General features: G+C 38.5%; 1 protein-coding gene across 3 annotated transcripts in view; it reads left to right on the top strand.

The window, feature by feature from the left end:
- The first annotated feature begins 460 nt into the window (after positions 1 to 460).
- The window catches only part of Rdh12 (retinol dehydrogenase 12), a 34,133-nt gene continuing 12,473 nt past the window's right edge, over positions 461 to 22,120 (top strand). The window contains exons 1-2 of one of the 3 annotated variants that reach the window (XM_047540448.1): positions 461 to 691; positions 6,570 to 6,653. The gene's annotated coding sequence lies outside the window, so the exon portion shown is untranslated. Of the gene's footprint in view, positions 692 to 6,569; positions 6,654 to 20,122; positions 20,157 to 22,120 lie in introns of those variants that run through there. The other 2 variants (XM_047540449.1, XM_047540450.1) reach the window with 2 other exon arrangements.

Genomic DNA, 22,120 nt, shown 5'->3' on the forward strand with positions numbered 1-22,120 from the left:
GGTGGGGGCAGCTGGGGGTCCTGGAAGTGGGGTGTGGTCAGTCTGGTTGAGGGGTTCCGGAGGTGGGGCACAGTCAGTTGGTCTAGGGGTCCTGGCAGTGGGGCATAGTCAGTCGATCCGGGGGCCTTGGAGGCAGGGTGTGGTTGGCTGGGCTGAGGGGTCCTGGAGATGGGGCTCAGTCAGACTGGTCGGGGGTCCTGCAGGTCCTGGCTGTTGTCTCAAAATGGTGGCAGCCATGTGTAACCAAACCTGCAGGTACTCTGACAGTGAACTTCTAGGCAACAGTAAGCAGCTGGCACTCTGCTGGCAGTCTGTGATCGGTCGTCAGGCTACCAGTAGACGATCAGCAGGTGGACCTCGGGCGGTGGGTGTGATGAGTAGGTGAAGAGCAGGCGATGAGCAGGCAAGAAGCAGGCAAAAGGGCAAATGGTGGATGATAGGTGCCAGTGAGCAATCTGCACTCAAAATGTAGTTTATATACTGGTAGACGCAGGCGATTGCAGTGGATAAATTGGGTAAACAGCAGGGGATCAATAAGGAGCAAAGACTGCCTCACAGAGAAACAGATATTCTCTGCTTGAAACCCGAGTTATGGAGCGAAAAGGAACACAGCCTCCCTCTATTCTGCCATCTTGGATCTCCCCCGAAAAACAGATAAACAAGAAAGAATCACCAAAACCAGGACTGACAGGTGAGGACCTTTAAAACAGAAAAACTTGCACATACAAATTTTTCCGTAGCTTGGATAGTGAAGGTACAGGACCGGTAGAGGAGTGGGAGGCACTGCAGCTGGTTCAGACTCTTCTTCGGCCTCATTGCTGACATCATTTCCAGAGTCAGAAGTTCTGGAGTGTTGGCCTTGAGGGGGCCTAAAGTTTGAGTTAGAATGCTGAAGGATTCTTGGGACCAAATAAAACAATAGTATTTTATCATTCTCTGAGGTTTTTTTTCTTTTAAACCTTGTATGTAGAACATACATGAAAGTAAAATTTTAACTCTTAATCATCTTGCTTTTAGTGAAGACCAGAAACAAAGCTATGTTCATATATGAATACACCATCAGAGAAACTCCACATCATGTACAACCACATGAGTATGGTACTCCATATTTGTGTAAATATGTCAAATTATACTCTACTGTCATGTATAACTAAAAAGAACAAATAAAAAATAAACACTTGGAATTAAGGGGGAAAAAAAAACAATATTTTAAATGATTGATTTGAACAAATACTTCACCAAAGATATAGGAACACCAAATAAACACTCGAAAAAATGATCAAGGCTGGGCACAGTGCAGCACCCCTATAATCCCAGCTGAGACTGAAGGATTGTGAGTTCAAAGCCAGCCTCAGCAACTTAGTAAAACCCTAAGCAACTTAGTGAGACCCTGTCTCTTAAAAAAAAAAAAAAAAAAAAAAGGGTCTGGGAATGTGGTTTTGGCAGTTTCAACATAAGTAAGCATATACCTATCATGAGACTCCCAGATAATTTTCCAAGAGAAATGAAAGTTTGTACATGCAAAAACTTGTAGGTAGGAGGCTGGGGCTGTAGCTTACTGGTAGAGAGATTGCCTAGGATGTGTGAGGCACTGGGTTCAATCCTCAGCACTGCACAAAAATAAATAAATAAAAAATAAAGGTATTGTGTCCATTTATAGCTTAAAAAAAAAAACTTGTAGGTGAATGATCCCAGAAGCTTTATTTATTTATAACTATCAAAAAATAGAAATAGGGGCTGGGGATATAGCTCAGTTGGTAGAGTGCTTGCACAAGACCCTGGGTTCAATCCCCAGCACCTCAAAAAAGAAAAGAAAAAAACAAATAGGCCAAGTGTATAGCTCAGTGGTAGAGTGCTTGCCTAGTATGTACAAAGCCCTGGCTTCAGTCCTCAACACAGACAAAAAGAAAAACTAGAAACAACCTTAATGTTCATCAAGAGGTGAATGGACAAATTGTGACATATCCATACAATGAAATACTACAGAGCAATAAAAAGAATTAGACTTTTGATATATATAAAGCAGCTTGAATGAATCTGCAAATACTATCCATTTGGGAGTGCAAATCTTTGACGACTTAATTTACATTGTCAGAGTTACCAGGAATGGAAGTGAAATATTGTCTGAATGATGGCTTTCGTGCCACCCTGAGCTACTGTGACAACGTACAAGCTCCCTTAGTTTTGTAAAACAACTGTCCTCATGAGGAAAGAAGAGAAATGCCTTTCTCAGTGTCACCATGGAGAACTTTTTAAATATAATTGGTCAGGGAGCTGGGGTTGTGGCTCAGTGGTAGAGCACTTGCCTAGCATGTATGAGGCACTGGGTTCTATGCTCAGTACCACATATAAATACATGAATAAAATAAAGGTCTATCAATATTTTAAAAATAAATAAATAAATATAATTGGTCAGGACTTCCACATGCCAGATTATGTCTTCTAGACCAATTTGTGGGATAAACCATGAAGCTAAATGATCATACCAACAAACAACAAATTGTTTCCATCTATGCTTAAGATTGGGGAGGTTTTCAGGTTGTTTATTTTTGTGTCTACCTCCCTTGCACCCATGGGTACCTAATAGTACATCTCACCAACAGCCTGGGTGAAGCCAGGGTCATAACCTGCTCCCACGTATTCATTGTGGCCCATTAGGTTCTGGCCATCTTACTTCAGGTCTGAAGAGCCAATTAGTCCCAAACCAATCATCAGCCTATGAAATCACAATATGCTGACTTCGAGTTCCGGGGTCTATCTTAACCCCTGAGTAGAATTAGACCAGTTATCATAAGCATGGGTACATTGTTCCCAACAGACTGGGGCTCTCTGATCTAGATGTCCTGAGGTGGGTGGAAGTCATATGTACTTATCCCAAATTTGATAGTAACCGTCTTTATATCTTTGCCATTCTGGCATTAACTGTGAGAAATGATGAGTAGATCGATTCAAATGTGGCTTAATGGTTGTGAAAGTTTGGAAGTTAGTTTTCTCTCAACAAGTTTTTTCCATGACCTGGGGGTAACAAAGTCTCATATTAGGCCATAATGTAACATCTTTGTGTGTAGGGATTTATAATGAGTACATCTCTTCCTTTTGTTCTAGCTCTAGGGATTGTAATTTTATTCAGTCAGTCCTTTGTAGGAAGATACCCACCAAGGTACCATCAATCAATTCTGATTGTTTAGCTTCTGACAACATCAAAAGAAAAGAACTAGGTGCCTTGAGTAGAAAACTTAGACAATCTCCCACTTTGTTAAGATATCACGACTTAATAATGAAGTTGGACATTTAACCATTACCAAAAAAAGAATGAGTGAATATTATATCTTCCCAACTGCAACATAGAGGAGAGCTAAAGTCTTAACTTGGGTATTCCACTGACTCCCACTACCAAGCAGGAATTAGCAGAGGTGTCCAGGGAATAGTTAAAACGCTATAGGTGTCATCTGTATACAAAAGAATTGAACAGCCCTGTTTCCTACCTGCAGAGTTAACCTCAGTTCAGCCCCACTGATGGTGACTGTTTGGAGTGCTGGCTGATTCCAAAGGCCTCTCATTCTTGGGTCATCATTTGGATGATCTGAGGTTTCTATGACCCTTGGGGTAGTCAATTCTCCAGTGGCCTCTTCTGCTTGTAAAGGACAAGGAGTCTTTGATAGCCTGTCCTTAGTTGAGCAATCTTTTCACCAACATATTGGTTTTCTTCAATGATGACGGATATCTTCAGGGTCTCAAGGGTCCTGTGGAGGAGGAAAGGGGTGTCCCCTAAGGGTCACAGCCAATAACTGTGCCTGTCTCTTGTCCTGATTGTTCTCCTTTTACTAGTCCCTTAAAGTTTCCTCTGGTCTCAATTATAAAAGACCTGGGAGGCTACCCAAAGTAGGTCATTGAGAGAAGTCCCAGGGCCAATTTTTATAATTTTTTCTAATATCTGGAGCAGATTTTACAATGAATTTATCTTTTGAAGTAAGTTGCCCTTTAAGAGATGTAGGATTGAAGGGGACATGATTTATTAAGGCTTCTTTGACTCTTTCTAGAGAAGTCATGGAATTTTCCTCCAACCCTTGATCAATAATTGCCAATTTCATAGAGTTAATAGATTTCATTCCTGCCATGAAAAAAATGATCATATGATCTTTATGCCACCTGCCAGTTGAACTATCATAATTGCATTGAGGATTCTCAATTGGGACAGTTGAAGGATCCACAGGTATAAAGAGTTAGTAATTTGCAAATCATTCTCCAAAGCCCTAGCAGCTTCAATCATCCAGCTTCAATCACCACAGAGCTTAATTGCTCTGTATCTGTTAGCATTTGGCAAACTTACCATTCTATCTCTCCAGATTAGATCAAAAGCCTGGGTTAAATGTTGGAATTCCTCTATATATTTATCAGGGTCATCAGAAGATTGTCCCAAATCCTGTTTGATTTGTTTTAGATCTTGCAGAAAAAAAAATGCACCTGTATTTTGACTAACCCAAATTCTCCATTTGTCTCTTGAAATGTGAATAATCTAGTAATGAACCCATAGAGACAGGCTTATGATGAGGCAAACCAGGATGGGGGAATGGGAACAGCAGGTAATAGTGTAAGGGTTTAAGGTAGAAGTGGAAGAAGTAGGGTTTGATAGATCCAAGTGTTAAGTACATTGTTGAGTGGGAGGAGAATGTAGTTTAGGGGATCCATTAGGCCAACAATTTCTTGACTCATCATTGCTAGAAAGGCATCATTGATGCCATATTTAGCATATAAATATTTTGGACCTCTTAGTAGAAAAAAGCCTGTACACAGGGAATCTCTGACCATTTTCCCTCCTTTTTACAAAATGAGTCTTTTGGAAAATAGTATTATAGTTTAGACTTCCATTGATGGACCATTTTTTTTGGTCCCCAACTTATATTGAGATCATGCAACAGTGCAAAAGAAAATCAATCTCTTCTTAAGGGTCTCTGGGTTAAAATGGTCCCAGTTTCTCAAGATGTATCCTGATGGGAGTATTAGTCAATGCCAATACTGATGGTTGGTTTCCCATCTGTAAAACAAAGTCAGAGTCCTTCAGACCTCCAGGTGTTCCCTCAGAAGTACTGATATCTAAGAGAAATGGATGTTTGACGGTGTCCCTCTCATATATTCCATTTTAAACCCAGAACCAGGAGGCATCCTTGCATGGTTCCCAAGAACTTGGTATAGTATGCACTTTCCAAATTTCACAACTTTCAGTTTATTTGTCAGATTATTTGTCACTCAAGCTTATAATCTAATTTAAAAAATCTATACTGGTCAATTGATAGAACTTGGAGAAGTGACCCTTAATCCTTTTGCATAGAATTTTTTTTTTGGGGTACTGGAGATTGTACCCACTGAGCCACATCCCTAGCTCTTTTTTAATTTTTAATTTTGATACAGGGTTTCACTAAGTGTCCTGGGGCCTCACTTAGTTGCTGAGACTGCTTTGAACTTAATGATCGTCCTACCTTAGCCTCCCAAGTCACTGGGATTACAGTGTACCACCATGCCTGGTCTTTTGCATAGGATTTTAAGAGTAGCATAGGTCTGGGCTGGGTTGCAGCTCAGTGGTGCAGTGTTTGCCTCATATGTACGAGTCACTGGGTTTGATCCTCAGCACCGCATAAAAATAAATAAATTAAATAAAGGTATTGTGTCCATATACAACTAAAAATATTTTTTTAAAAGAAGAGTAGCATAGGTCTGATGTTGAAAAGTGGAGGGGAGCAGAGGTTTTTGTGTTACTTTGTTGGAAAAGTCTGATAATAACAACAGGATAAATGTCATAAAAATAGATCAAGGATCATAGTCTACAAAAATGGTGACTTAAATACCTTCCAGATTCTGGATATTGTCTCTAAAAGGAGATGGTATATACCTATTCCTAAAATGAGTTAGGTGTATGATATAACACAGTGGCCACAACAATGAAGATGGTCTCATTGCTACTGTGGTGACCTTGATCAAAAAGATACCACACAAACAAACAAAAAACCCCAGGAGATTATAAGTTTGCCAGCCAGGAAAGACAAAGTGCCAGTGTGGTTACTGACTGAATGAAAAGCTGAACAAATGCATCAAAGTGGCATAAGACAGACAGAACACTGACATGGCATAGAGAGGAGATTTTGGCAGAGAAAAAAGTACATGGAGCACTTCAAGGCAAAAGGAAAGATACCAGAGGCTAAGTTGGACATCATCTTAACCAGAGCTGGGAGCTGAACAAGGTGAAGTTTAAAATTGCCCTGTAGATGGTGCTGATTTGAGTCATGTCAGGAGAGTGGGGAGCTGAAGCTCCAAGCCTTGGTTCTTGTGTCCCAACAAAAGAAAATTTAGTCAGACATGAAAAGTCAAGCAAGAGAACTTTATTATGAGTGAAAGTAAAGTAAGGCTCAAGCAAAGAGCCTTCTCAAGAGACAAAGTGGGTCGTTTCTGATCAGAGAATGACAAAGAAACAATGCTGCTTCCAAATTTAATGCTGTTTGATGTTTACCAGGAGAACTGGGTTTCACCTTTTAGAGTCTTTGCCAATCATGTGTTCAACCCCTCCTTCACATCAGGTGGCAGAGTTTTGGAGTTTTTGACTCTAATTGATCCTCTCCAGAACTGTCATGATGACCATCCTATCCAGGAGGACTTCATTTGTAAGTCAATCCCATGTTAATGTGGGTATTGGGGTAAGAAAGAATTTCTTTTCTGAATTACACTGAGAAATCGATGGCCATAAATTCTAACTCAGTAGAGTCTGTCAGGAGTTAGCTCCATTGATCTTTCTTTCTTGATGTTTTTCTTAATTGGCTCCCTTTGTTTCTTCCTGCTTATTCTCAGGGTTAGTACACGTGTTGTTCTACAAGTTATTTGATTGTTCATTAAAGGCAATTCAAAGGAGCGCCATGACTCAGCTATGCTATTGGTTCACATTTCACTGCTCATTACTAACTACTGCCTAATAGCAGGAACATTTTTAAAGAGCGCAGAGGAGGCTGGGCTATATAGCTCAGTGGCAGAACACTTGCCTAGCATGTATGAGGCACTGGGTTAAATCCTCAGCACCACACAAAAATAAATAAAACAAAGGGGAAAAATCTTGTTAAAAAAATAAAATTAAGACAGAACCAGAAAAACAAACAAACAAACAAACATGGAAAAAGTTGAAGATGATAGTGAGAGAGAAGATAAGTGATACTTTAAGGTCCCTGAGAAAGCTAGAAAAGATGGGATAAAGGGCTGGGGATAGAGCTCAGTTGGTAGAGCGCTTGCCTCACAAGTACAAGGCCCTGGGTTCAAACCCCAGCACCACTAAAAAAAAAAAAAAAAAAAAAAAAAAAAAGATGGGATAAAGAGAAGTGTAGGTATAATGAGGATGAAACCAATAGTCTCACAAACGTGGTAGCTGGATATAGAGGAATTTTCCTTTGATGGCTGTTTGTGTGCATATGTGGGTTACGAGGCCAGGATTCCTGCTGAAATTGAAGGAAAGTTTGAGAAGTGTTGAGAATGTTTGAAATCACTGTCGTGGAGATCAGGTGGTTAGGAGAAGAAAATAAGATAGTTCTATTGGAGCCCAGGGGGAGGTTGGTGACCCTGCACTTCTAAATGGCATCAACATGTGAAGTGGCGTGATTTTTTTCCTCAGCAGTTCTCATCAGCCAGCTTCAGGCACTTGGGAGAAGATAGTTTTGTAAGAGTCAGGATTTATCAATCTCTTCGGGCAGAAGGACAAGGGTGCCAGGAAGCAGAGGATATTGGCAAGAGAATGACAAGTGATGGATATAAAATCTGAGTTGGATAGAAAAAAGAATTGATGTGATGGCTAAAATGTGGTTGTGACCCAATTGTCCATTGTTGAATGAACATATTAGCAAAATGTGATATATATATATATATATATATATGTATGTATATAGATAGATATAGATATAAATATATCTACCTAGATAGATACAAATATATCATATATATATATATATATATATTCATACACACATATAAAATAGGACATTATTCAGCATTAAAAATGTAGGATATTCTGACATGCGCTGCAACATAGATGAACCTTGAGGACATTATGCTAAGCAAAATAAACCAGTTACACAAAGACAAATACTGGATGAGTCCACTTATATGAGGTACTTAGAGGAGTCAAATTATAGGAACAGAAAGTAGAATGAATGGTGGTTGTCAAGAGTTGGGAGTAGGAGGAAAGGGGGAGTAATTTAATGGGCACACAGTTTTGGTTTTATAAAATGAAAAGAATTCCAGAAGTAGATGCTGGTGACGGTTGTATATCATGAACATTTTTAACACCACTCTTACTTAAAATGGTGAAGATGGAGCTGGGCATGGTGGTGAATACCTGTAATCCCAGAAGCTCCAGAGGCTGAACCAGGAGGATGGTAAATTGGAGGCCAGCCTCAGTAATTTAGCAATGCCCTAAGCAACTTGGTGAGACCCTGTCTCAAAATAAAACATACATAAAAGGGCTGGGGATGTGGCTCAGCACACCCTGGGCTCAATCCCCAGCATAAGATAAATAAAAAAAAAAAAAATGAGGTTAAATTTGAAAATTTTATGTCAAGAGCATTTTAATACAATAAAAAAAAAATTAGAAGAGCAAAAAACAGTGAGCTAAGTTTGTAAATATCTGCTAAAAACAAGTAAATTTATCACCTTTTTGTACTAAGTGTTCATGAAAAGATAAATTGACAAAATTATGATTATAAAAATAAAATATTTTTTAAAGGAAGTGATGGCACAGAGGTTTAAGTGGTCTAGGGGTCCCTGTGCAGTCAAATTACTGCCATGTTGGGATTCATGTCAGCAGAGGAGGGTGAGAAAGTCTGGTTGTGGGACCTCAGCAGTGGCTGATTCCAGGTTCTGACAGACTGGGGACAGGGAGGGAAGCCAAAGGTAGAGGGAAAGGCTCCCAGAGGTGAGGAAGCCTTGGGTCTGAGGGCCAGGGAGTCACAGGCTCATCTGTGAAGATAATGGAGCCACCCAGACGATGGAAGAGCTGAGAGGAGAGAAGACTGAGAAGCAGGGTCCAAAATCTTCAATGAAAGGAGACATGAGATGAGAGGGGAGGGAAGTGACTGCAGGACAGGGGCAAGGAAGAGCAGGTTCATGACTTGAGCCTCAAGAGGGCAGGGACTGCGTGTGGGAGGGTGGAAGAGCCCAGAAGCAGGAATGGGTTATGGAGATAACGACAAACCCATACCCTGGAGACTGAGGCATGTGGGGTGCAGGAGAACCAAAGACCCACCTTCAGAAACTGCAAGCAAACAGGTGTCTTGGGGACAAAGCCAGGTTTCAGTGGAGGGAACATTAGATACGAAGGCTGAAAATGTAAAGGGAGTTTATTATTTGTGAAAAGGGAATTCCAGTGAGAAGTTTGGGATTGGCTGGGGAGAAGGTAAATAGGTTTGTGTTTGGGGATGTTCATATAGTGACACTGTGTGCAGCAGGTGTGTCTGTTCTTTCAACAATAAAGAAAAGTGACAGTGTAGATGCAGTGCGATGGGGACCACTGAGCACAAGGTATTGGGGATGCAGAAATGAAGTATCCCCAGGGCGGGGCAGGGAGCGTCCACGATGAAGGAAAGGGATGGTCAAGAGGCAGGGAGAAGGGACAGCTGAGCCAGGGCCAATTGTACAGGTCAAGGGAGAGACCCAAGAATTACTGGCTGTGGTGCAAAGTCACAGCCATGTGACTGAGCTCAGAGAGCTCTCGTGTGGGGGTGAGGCTGATGGAAGGGTGAGCTTGGGAAAGGGGTGGCAGATGACATCAGAGGCACAGGGAATGTCCAGAGCCTGAACATTGAGGTCTGTGGGCTGAGATAGAGTTAGAACTTTATCTTGAATTTAAGGCAGTGAAAGGTTTTAGGCAGAAGAATGTGGTATGTGGATTTATGCCCTGTTTTGTCTCCCAAAGAAACTGTGATGCTCAATAAACCAGCTTCCTCTTGCCCAGACATCTGTGAGCTCAAGACCTGTATTTCCAACTACATGCCCAGCCTCTATCTGGATTTTCTGGCCTCTTCCATGTATTCCTTAAATGTAGTGGGTGACATCATCCTTCTTTATACCTACACCCAACCAAATGGGTGCTTTTAGAGAAAGTCATGCCCGTGGGTAGACTGGTTCCTGGTAAATTAACCATTAACAACAGTTACCCAAATGCACATTTATTAATTCATGCCATTAACATGCTCAGTAAATGTTTGGAGATAAACGAGCATGTACATGAATCCACTCGATATGCTGAGTTCAGAATAGTACTGATCTATGCTTAATCATTTTTATTTCTTCTAAACGTTCATCTATAAGACAAATCCATAGACAATACAATTTCATAAGTAAGGCAATCATGGTGCTGGGGATCAAACCCAGGGTTGCATGTAGGCTAGGCAAGTGCTGCACTGAGTTCTAGCTGTAGCCATGGCTCTCTTCTTTCTATTGCTTAAGGAATCTATTTTGCAAATATGAGTTTAGCAAGAGTTCTCTGGTGTAGTTCTTTTAAATCGTTGCTCCAGTTACCTACATTTATGTAACAATCTGACCACATTTAGGGATTAAATTGCACTTATAGGGGCCACTATCTGTGGGTTGGGAATTCAGGAAGGCTGGACTCGGCAGTTCTTCTGTTCCATATGGAGTAGACTTTGGCAGGGAGAGCTGCAAACTGAGCTCAGCCTGGTCACTCTCCTTCTCCAGGTACTTTCAGAGCCTCTCTACAGTCTTTCCAAGCAGGTTCATTGGGCTTCCTGCATGGTACTTAGGGTTCTAGGAGTGATATTCAAGAGAAAGGAAGTCTCTTCAGCTCTGGACCTGGAAACTAGTACAATGTCGCTTCTCTGTAGTCTATTGGTCAAGAAAGTCAAACATAAGATACGCAGAGCTCATGGAGTTTCAAGGCAGGGTGACACAGAGATTTACCTTTCCATAGGGAAAAGACCAAGAGAATTTATGCCAACTTTAATCCACCACAACTGTGTTCCTGCTAGGAAGCTAGGAGAATATTTCACAAGTTTTAGTCTTTTATTTTGGTCTTTCTGTAAAATTACCAAATTTTTTTGTTATTCTAAATATGTTTGAGGACATTACAACTTTTAAAAGTTGATTAATTTTTAAAATTTAAGACATAATTAACATACCATAAAATTCACTTTTTTTTTTTTTTTGATACAGGGGATTGAATCCAGGGACATTTTGCTATTGAACTACATCCCTGGCTTTTTATTTATTTTGAGACAGGGTGTCATTAAGTTGCCCAGGCTGGCCTGGAACTTGTTATCCTCCTGCCTGAGTCTCTGTGATTACAGGTGTGGGCTACCACATCTGGTTAAAATTCATTCTTTTAGAGTGCACAAGTCAGAGGTTTAAGTATATTTACAAGGTTGTGCCATCATTACACTAACTAATTCCATAAGATTGTTACAAACATGGAAAGAAACTCTATTCCCCTTACTAGTCACTCCTTATTTCCCCTTCTCCCCAGACCCTGGCAACCACTAATTGACCTCTGTCTCTATGGATTTGCCTGTTATGGACATTTCATATAAACAAAATCATACAATATGTGGTCTTTTGAGTTTGATTGCTTTCACTTAGCATGATGTTTTCAAGATTCATCATGCAGCATGCATTAATTCTTCATTTGTTTTTATGGCTGAGTGATATTTCACTGTATACACATTTTGTTTACATATTCATCAGTTGATGCAAAATTTGGTTCTTTCCCTACTTTTTGTCTATGGTAAATGATGCTATTATAAGCATTTATATACAAGCTTCTTGATGGGCATGTATTTGTTTGTCTTAAGTACATATCTTTAGAAGGCAGCTGCTCATCATAATTTCAGAAAATTTCCCAAATCTGAAGAATGAAATGGAAAATCAAGTTCAAGAGGCTTATAGGACTCCAAATACACAAAATTACAACAGACCCACACCAAGGCACATTATAATGAAAATACCTAACATACTAAATAAAGACAGAATCTTAAAGGCTGTGAGAGAAAAGAACCAAATTACATTCAGGGGGAAACCAATACGGATATCAGCAGATTTTTCAATCCAGACCTTAAAAGCTAGAAGGGCCTGGAATAACATTTTTCAAGCCCTAAAAGAAAATGGATGCCAACCAAGAATCTTATACCCAGCAAAACTTACCTTCAGATTTGACGACGAAATAAAATCCTTCCATGATAAACAAAAGCTAAAAGAATATACAAAAAGAAAGCCAGCATTACAGAACATTCTCAGCAAAATATTCCATGAAGAAGAGATGAAAAACAAAGAAGCAAATCAGCAAAGGGAGGAGATATCCTAAAGGAACTCTCAAATAAAGAGGAACCAAGTCGTGTCAAAAATAAACAAATAAATGAATAAAATGAGTCAAATGACCGGGAATACAAATCATATCTCAATAATAATCCTGAATATTAATGGCCTGAATTCATCAATCAAAAGACATAGACTGGCAGATTGGATAAAAAAGAAAGATCCAACAATATGTTGCCTGCAAGAGACTCATCTCTTAGAAAGAGATACCGAAAGACTAAAGGTGAAAGGATGGGAAAAACTTACCATGCACATGGACCCAGCAAAAAAGCTGGGGTATCCATCCTCATTTCAGATAAAGTGGACTTCAAGCCAAAGTTAATCAGAAGGGATAAAGAAGGACATTTCGTACTGCTTAAGGGAACCATAAATCAGCAAGACATAACAGTCATAAATATCTATGCCCCAAACAGTGACTTACCCATGTATGTCAAACAAATCCTTCTCAATCTCAGAAACCAAATAGACCACAATACAATAACACTAGGTGATTTTAACACGCCTCTCTCACCACTGGACAGATCTTCCAAACAAAAATTGAACAAAGAAACCATAGATCTCAATAACACAATCAATAATTTAGACTTAACAGACATTTATAGAATATACCATCCAATGAAGAGTGAATACACTTTCTTCTCAGCAGCACATGGATCCTTCTCTAAAATAGACCATATATTATGCCACAAAGCTAATGTTAGCAAATACAAGAAGATAGAGACACTTCCTTGTATTTTATCAGATCATAATGGATTGAAACTAGAAATAAATGAAAGAGTAAAAAAACAGAAATTACTCCAACACCTGGAGATTAAACAATTTGCTATTATATGATGAATGGATAACAGAAGATATTAGGAAGGAAATTAAAAAATTCTTAGAGGTAAATGAGAACAAAGAAACATCATATCAAAATCTCTGGGACACTATGAAAGCAGTACTTAGAGGAAAATTTATTTCATGGAGCGCATTCAAAAAAAAAAAGTACATATCTAGGAATGGAATCATTGGATCATATGTCATTCCTGTGTTAAATTATTTGAGAAACTAATAGATTATTTTCCAAAGGGGTTGTACTATTATGTAGTCTCACCAGCAGTATATGAGGGTTCCATTGTCCCTACATTATTGCCAATACTTGTAACTGTCCATCTATTTGATTTTAGTCATTTTAGTGGGTGTGAAATGGTATCTGATTTGTGGCTTATTTCCCTGATGATGAATGATGCTGAGCAACTTATTGGCCATTTTACTTTTGGAGACATTTTCATGAAGAAGTCTCTGCTCCGACCTTTTGTGCTGCCCGCCCCACCCCTCTTACTGGAGATTGAACCCAGGGACTCCTGCATGCTGGGAAAGTGCACTCGAAATGAGATACATCACATCCCCAGATCCCTTTGATCATTTTAAAGTGGGTTATTTATCTTTTATTATTGACTACAGCCATGATTTGAAGCCCAGAAAGTATGACCCTCAAACCAGTGGGATTAATTCTCACATTTTACTGATGTTTTCTGTGCATCATGGTTGCAAAGTAGTGCAAATTTCTTTTTACCACTATTTAGGTAAAAAAGTTGGATGAAAGTAAGAAAATAGTTAAAAGCTAATCAGTGGTAAAGTTTCCTAATCTTTAGATGTGTGAAAGGTAAGTGGAATGTTTGGTTTTTATCCATTCCAGAAATGAAATGCCAGAAACAGAAATTCTTCAATAATGTAGCATGTACAATTACAAATGCACCATGGTGGTTTTCTTTCCCCCAGTGGGAATACATGAAAAATAATTAAAATTCCTGCATTTCTGTGATAATACTACTGCAAACCCCAAGTGGATGTAACACTGTATGAGGTTACATAATTTGTGCAAGTAACAATAATTAAAAACAGATTTTAATATAGCCTCAATCTCATCATGAGAAAACAACAGAAAAGGCTTAAAGAAATTCTACAAAATAACTGTTCAAAATGTCCATGTATATAACAACTAACACTAATATGAGGTCTTGAATTAGATCCTGAACCAGAAATAGAATATTAGTGAGAAAACTGATGAAATTAAAATACAACCTATAGTATAGTTTATAGCATTGTACCAATGTTAATTTCATGGTTTTTTTTTTTTTTTTTTTTGGGTGCTGGGGATCGAACCCAGGGCCTTGTGCTGCACTCTACCGACTGAGCTATCTCCCCAGCCCCAATTTCATGGTTTTGATCATTGTTTTAAGGTTATTTAAGATGAATGAAGGGCATGCAGGAATTTTCTGTATTTTTTTTGCAACTTTTCTGTAATATTTCAAAATAAGATGTTTTAATAAACAAGTTTTATCAGTCATTATAAAGATTTAATTCATTTTTATTATCTCTGCGGAAGATTATATTTATAAAATAATTATTATAGGAGGAGGCCATCAAAAGCTTGCAGCTGAAAATATTTTAAAAGGTATCATTAAGTGCATCCAGCAATTAGTTAATAAAAATACAATGATATTTGCTGGAATTTTCTGGTATGTGTGGCAATTGTTAGATCTTTTAAATTTACTATGTGCTATTGCCATTTTCCCTGGTAATTGACTTCTTTTGTTGTATTACCTTTGTACCAAATATTTATTCATAGTTTTATATTCTTAAAAAGAGCTAATATTGAATGAACTTCAGGTACCACACCATCTAGATCACTCCTTTTTTTAAAAAAAAATTTTTTTAGTTGTAGATGAACACAATGACTTTATTTTATTTATTTATTTTTATGTGGTGCTGAGGGTTAAACCCAGTGCCTCACACATGCTAGGCAGGCTCTCTACCACTGATAACCCCAGCCCCTTCTAGATTACTTCCATGATATTTTGTTTTTCTCTAATCTTTTTTTGTTTTTGTAGTCATGGGGATTGAACCCAGGGGCACTCTACCATTGACATTTTTATTTTATGTTTTTGAGATAGAGTCTTGCTATATTGCCCTAACTGTTCTCAAACTTATGATCCTCCTGTGGTCCTGAGATTACAGGTGTGCTTCATTGCACCTGGCTCTGATAATGTTTATTTCATAAGCTGGACCATGAATAACAGCAAATCTTCTTTATGTGATTCTATATGTCTTTCGGATTACTCTGATAGAAAGTAGTGGAATGCTTTCAAGTTGTCTAGGAGGCATCTGTTTTACTTATTTGTCTTCATGCTGATTTTTGATGCCTGACTTTACCGGTTACTGTGGGCCTTTTTTTTTTTTTTTTTTTTTAGTTGTCAATGGACCATTATTTTATTAATATGTGGTGCTGAGGATCAAGCTAGGCAAGTGCTAGGCAAGTGCTCTACCACTGAGCTACAACTCCAGCCCAACTGTGGGCTTTTGAATTGGCAGAAGTTGAGAATTCCCTAGCACCTCACCACAGTGCAGGTTTAAGGCCTGGGCTTATTGGCCAACTTTTATTTAAAAAAATTTTCCTCCAATATTTAATTGCAAAAGTGCCTTGTTTTCTACTTTACTGCCTGTTTCTGTCTCCAGACCCAGATTGTTCTTTTTCTAATTATCCTCTGCAGGAGTGGCTCATCATTCACTTCCATTAGAACCAAAATCTTGTGGTATTCACAAAATTGTGTCAACCTAAATAGCAATCAGAGAAAGTCTCTAAAGATTAATTATGTTCATTTGGGAACAAAACATCATTGCAATAAGAATATGTATGCTATAATAAACTCTAAGCAAATTCAAAGAGGTTGAGGCAGCTGGGCGTGGTGGTGCACACCTGTAATCCCAGCAACTCAGGAGGCTGAGGCAGGAGGATCACAAATTCAAAGTGAGCCTCAGCAATATAGCAAGGCCCTAAGCAACTTAGTGAGACCTTCTCTCAAAATAAAAAATAGAAAGGACTGGGGATGTGGCTCAGTGGTAAAGTGCTTCTGGATTCAATCCCTGGTACCAAACAAAGAGATTGAGGCAAGGGGAAGTTTTCAAAGGTGAAATGAGTAGAATTACATAAGATGTTTTGAAACAGTAGTCCTTGTCTCCAAGTTTTAAAGTCTGAGGGTAGTGCCAGTCTGAGGTTGAACAGATAATTGCTGGGCAGAAGTCCTTGCAGAATTTTTTTTGTGTGTAAGGTTGTAGATTCAGCAGTCTTATGTGTATAGTTCTTATTATTAGGCATATATGCAAGAGGTCCCCTCCTTTGTAACTTCCCAGATGTACCTATGTATTTATGTTTGTATGTATGTACGTATTTTGGTTTGAATGGACACAATCGATTCCATTTTGATTCTAATGATTTTCACGACTGCACATAACTAAATTAAAACATTTTTTAATTTCATAAGGGAGAATCACTGTAAACTCAATCATATTCACTATTCATTGCATGTATATACTTTATGCCAGTCTTGGTTCTAGATACTGGGAGAACACAAAATTTCAGCCCTGTTTCTATCCCTGAATGGTGAGATAAGGATTGATCTAAGGCACAAGTCAAACTACTGTGGTTGCCTTAATGGAAGAGGTAAATATAGTATATGGGAGTGGTTTAGATATGAGGTGTCCCCAAAAAGCTCATGTGTGAGACAATGCAAGAAGGTTTACAGGGGAAATGATTGGGTTATGATAGCTTTAATCTAATCAGTGAATTAATCTCCTGATAGGGATTAACTTGGTGGTATCTGTGGTGGGTAGGGTGTGCCTGGAGGAGGTGGGTCTCTGGAGGTGTACCTTTGGGGTATATATTTTGTCCTCATTGAGCTGGGCTCTCGCTGCTTCCTGGTGCAATGTCCTGAGCTGCTTTCCTCTGCCGTACTATTCCACCATGATGTTCAGCCTCACTTCAGGCCCAAAGCAATGGAGTTGGTTGTCCATGGACTAAGACCTCTGAAACTGTGAGCTCCCCCATACACTTTTCCTCCTCTAACTGTTCTTGACAGGCCTTTTGTTCATGACAAGGAGAAAGCTGACTAAAACAGGAAGCAAGAAGACGATTGGTTTGGATGGGTGAAACTTCAGAGAAGATATTAAGTTGGACCTAAAAGATCATCAAAGATATTTTCAGTTGAAGAAAATTTCTTTGATGTTAGAAAATTAAAAAATTAATATGGCAATATAGTCCAACTTATTGTTCTGAAATGTTAAGGGTTTTTTTTTTTTCCAGTATCCAGGAATTGTACTCAGGGTCTTACACATGCTATGCAAGTGCTCTACCACTGAGCAATATCTCCAGCCCTCTTAAATTTTATTATTATTAATATTTTTGGTACGGGGATTTAACCCAGGATGCTTTGCCACTGAGCTACATCCTCAGCCCTTTTTATTTTTTATTTTGAGACAGGGTCTCACTGAATTTCTTAAGGCCTTGCTAAGTTGCTAGGCTGGCCTGGAATTTGAGAACCTCCTGCCTTGTAGCTGGGCTAGCATGCTCAGTCGAAATGTTAAATGTCATGACAGAAGGTGTATAAATTTGTGTGTATTTACAGCATTTCAGTTGGAAAGATTTTTCAAATACTCATAAAAGTTTAAAGAGGGCTGGGGTTGTAGCTCAGAGATAGAGCACTTACCTAGCACGTGTGAAGCACTGGGTTCCATCCTCAGCACCACATGAAAATAAATGAATAAATAAATAAGAGTATTGTGTCTATCTACAACTAAAAAAATTTTTTTTTAAAAAAAAGCTTTAAGAATTTTACAGTAAATGTCCATATATGCATCATCTAGATTTTACACTAACATTTTACTTATTTTATTACATATACACTTGTTTTGTTATGTACATAAAACAAGTAATATGTTTGTTTTGCTTCCCTCTATCCATCAATCCACTTTATTTTATTAGTGTACTTCAAAGTAAATTGTAGATATTTGCACACTAAACCCTTTAAAAACCTCAGCATGTTCATTAACCAGAGTTCGATATTTATTTATAGCTTTTTCTTTTGATGTAAAACTTACATACAATAAAATGTACAAGTTTTGAATGTACAGTTGCTGTTTTAAAAATGCATAGATCCATGTTACCCAAACCCAGAACATTCCCAGCACCCCAGAAAATCACTCATGAGAGGTACATTTTTGAAGTGCAGTATTCATACCAGCAATTGCAGACTAAAGAGTGATGAGAGACAGACAGAATTAAGCTGGGAGAAGATAAAAATTTGAAGGTCAAAAGGATTAGTAGATGGCCAGCATCCCAGACTCTGAGAAGGCACTAATAACTTGCTGTGGACTGTAAGCAGATTAACTTGGCTGGAGCTGAGCTAAAGGCATGAGAGACTAAATGAAACATCATTTTGCTCCAATTATTTTCAATAATACACATACCAGTGGTAGAGCACATGGTTAGCATATGTGAGATCCTGGTTTCAATCTCCAGCAGCAAAACAACAACAACAAAAATACACAAAACTCCCCCAAACAAATGCATATCAGGGTTCTCCTGTAGGTCCTACATCTTGAAGGGCAGTGGTTCTCACATAGGGGCAATTTTGCCCCACAGTGGTCACTTAACAATGTTTGGGGATATTTTGAGTTGTCACAAGGGGTTGTAATGTTACACACATCTTCCTAAAAGTTTAAAGAATTTTACAGTAAAATTTACGTCTTAGGCTGGGACTGGGGCTTAGTGGTAGAGCCCTTGCTTAGCACATGTGAGGCACTGGATTTGATCCTCAGCACCACATAAAAATAAATAAATAAAATAAAGATATTGTGTCCATCTACAACTAAAAAAAATGTAAAAAATATTTACATCTCAGTGGGCAGAGGCTAGGGATGCTGCTAAACATCCCTTTGCAAGGAAGAATTATTTGGCCCCAAATGTTAATAGACCTGGCGTAGGCTAAAAGTGAGGGTTGGAAGTTACATACTAGCAGCAAAAGAAAAAAAAAATTTTAAGAAAGAAGATGTGTGTGTTTGTTTCTTCTTTTCTTTCTTTTTTTTTTTGTTTTTTGTTTTTTGGTACTGGAGATTGAACTCAGGGTCTTTAGCTACTGAGCTACATTCCCAGTCTTTTTCATTTTTATTTTTCATTTTGAGAAAGAGTCTCATTAAGTTGCTTAGGGCCTCCATACGTTGCTGAGGCTGACTTTGAACTTGGAGTCCTCTTGCCTCAGTCTCCCGAGCTGCTGGGATTACTGGCATGTGCCATTGTGCCCAGTTTATTTCACTTTTTAAAATCAAGAAAAAAAGAAAAATAAATTATTATTGTTGGGTAAAACAAATACATTTTGGTGCCATTTGGGGTAGGGATGTGGGAAGAGGCAGTCAGTTCCTCATTACTGGAAATGGAAATTTAAAAAAAATATTTTTAGTTGTAGACAGACACAATGCCTTTATTTTATTTTATTTATTTATTTATTTATTTATTTTATGTGGTGCTGAGAATCATACTCAGTGCCTCACATGTGCTGGGCAAGTGCTTTACCCCTAAGCCACGATCTCAATCCTGGGAATGAAAATATTGATGTGGTGCTGTACAAGGCCTTTAGGAAAACCAGGCAGAGTCTGTAGTAGGAAGATCGGATTTGTGACCTTTCACTTGCCTTTTCTGGCTTCTGAATCTGTGGTTTGAAGACTAGGGGAGGGGAAAAGCAGGATGGATGGAAGAGAAAGATGTTTACAGTTTTTCCACCTGCTCTGATTCTGAAGACTAAATAGGGTAACCAGGACAGAGGTGACCAGTGGCTATTGCAGCATGACTATTGACAAATTCCAACCAGAGGTCAAATCAGAGAGCCAACCTCCCAGCTCTGCCCACAACACATGATTTCCAGGTGCTCCCACCTCAGTATAAGTCCTGGGAGGATGGCCGAACTGTGAACTTGACCTGTGAATCACCGGAGGTGAGTGGTCAGAGGGCCCTGCTCAGAGGTGTTGCCAGTGATGTGTGCTCTTTGTTATGGATGAATTTCAGGTCCATTCTTGTACTGGTTCCTTTGGTGTTTTCATCCCTTTCTGTCTGCGACTTATATCTGCATCTGTCTCAGTTAGAAAATTCCTAAAAAGCAGGTATAGGATTGGTCCATAGTCTTCGCTATGGGGCAAAGTATGTTAGTCTCAAGACTGCTTTGAGAGATAGCTTTATTTTGTGATATTGCAATGATTAATTTAACAAAAACAAACAAGTTACTTGTTTCAAAGTGATATGGAGGGCTAGGGTCGTGGCTCAGTGGTAGAGCGCTTGCCTAGCATGTGTGAGGTACTGGGTTTGATTCTCAGCACCACATATAAATAAATGAACAAAATAAAGGTCCATCAACATCTAAAAAAATTTTTTTTAAAGTGATAATGGATCTTTTTGGTGAAAACTTTAATTTTTAATAGGTGATAGGTATAGTGGGCTCCCAAGGCACAAAAGGGAACAGTCAGTGAAAAACCTCCCACACTCCTGTCCCTGAGAAGCAATCATTTTGCTGGACATAGTGGTATACTCTTGTAATCCCAGCAATTTGGGAGGCTGAGGCAGGAGGATGGCAAGTTTGAGGCCAGCCTCAGTAATTTAGTGAGGCCCTAAGCAACTTAGTGGCACCTCGTCTCAAAACAAAAAATAAAAAATGGGCTGGGTACATGACTCAGCAGTAAAGTACCCCTGGGTTTAATCCCTGGTGCCAACAAATAAAATAAAGAAGCAACCATTTCTTGGCATTTTTTTTTTCTGAGTTATTCTACGCATATACAAATAGATCCACATATTCCCTCTATTTTAAAATAAATGTTAGCATATTACAGACACAGTTCTGCTCCCTGCTTTTTCATCCAATGTTTCCTGGATTATTCTTTATCAGAATGTTAAAAAATCAGTATAGTATCTATTGTAGTGCTGTATTTTTGGTGGATATTTAGAAGACTTCTAAGCTCTTGCTATTATATACAATGCTGCTGTGATAACCTTGTAAATATATGGACGTGGAATGTCAAGGGGTGCATGTGCAGCTGGCAGATGTAGCTGCATTCTCTGTGGAGGCTGAAAGGATCCCCTGGCCCACCTGGAGTGTTTCAGTGTTAGTTCTTCACACCCTCCCTGGTGGAGGATATTATTTTCTTTTTGATCCTTGCTGATCTGGTAAGTGAAAAGTGCTTCCCAGTGTAATTTTAATTTGCATCACTCATTTTGAAGAGCCATTTGCATTCCCTTTTCTGTTAACTTGTATTTCAACTTGCTTATTATTCTTTTTCTTATTGATTTGTAAGAGTTCTCTGGAGTCTAAATAAATTAGTAATGTGTTACTAATACGTCCTTCACCCCCAGTTTCTTGCTTGTCTTTCCTTGTATATTGTGGTTGATACCATGAAGATGTTGTTAAGCCTACATCTGCCTTTTTAGTTTTTGAGTTTCCTGTCTTACTAGAAAGGTGTTACCGCTCTAAAATTATTTAAACGTTTATCCAATGGTTTTTCTTAATACTTTAATGGTTTCATTTTTCATATTTATGTCCTTAGTCTATTGGAATTTTGGCATAAAAAATAAAGTAAGCATCAAGTTTACTTTTTCCTAACCACATACATTTATATTATAACATATAAATGTTATAATATTTTATTAAATAACCCACTGCCCACCTCCACTGATCTGAGATGACGTTTTAATCATATCTAAATGCCCATATGAATTTGGGTCTATTTTTTGCCATTCCATTCTGTTGTGTTGATTTTTTTTTTTTTTGGTCTATTTACCTATCTGTACCACACTAAATGGTGGTGTTATTATTATAACAGATTATTATTATAGCTTTATTATATAGTTTAACATTTTGTACAACTAATACCAATCTGATGGTGGTCTTTGGATTATAATATTTAACACTGG

This window comes from Sciurus carolinensis, chromosome 2 (assembly GCF_902686445.1).
Source record: "Sciurus carolinensis chromosome 2, mSciCar1.2, whole genome shotgun sequence".
Classification (NCBI taxonomy): domain Eukaryota; kingdom Metazoa; phylum Chordata; class Mammalia; order Rodentia; family Sciuridae; genus Sciurus; species Sciurus carolinensis.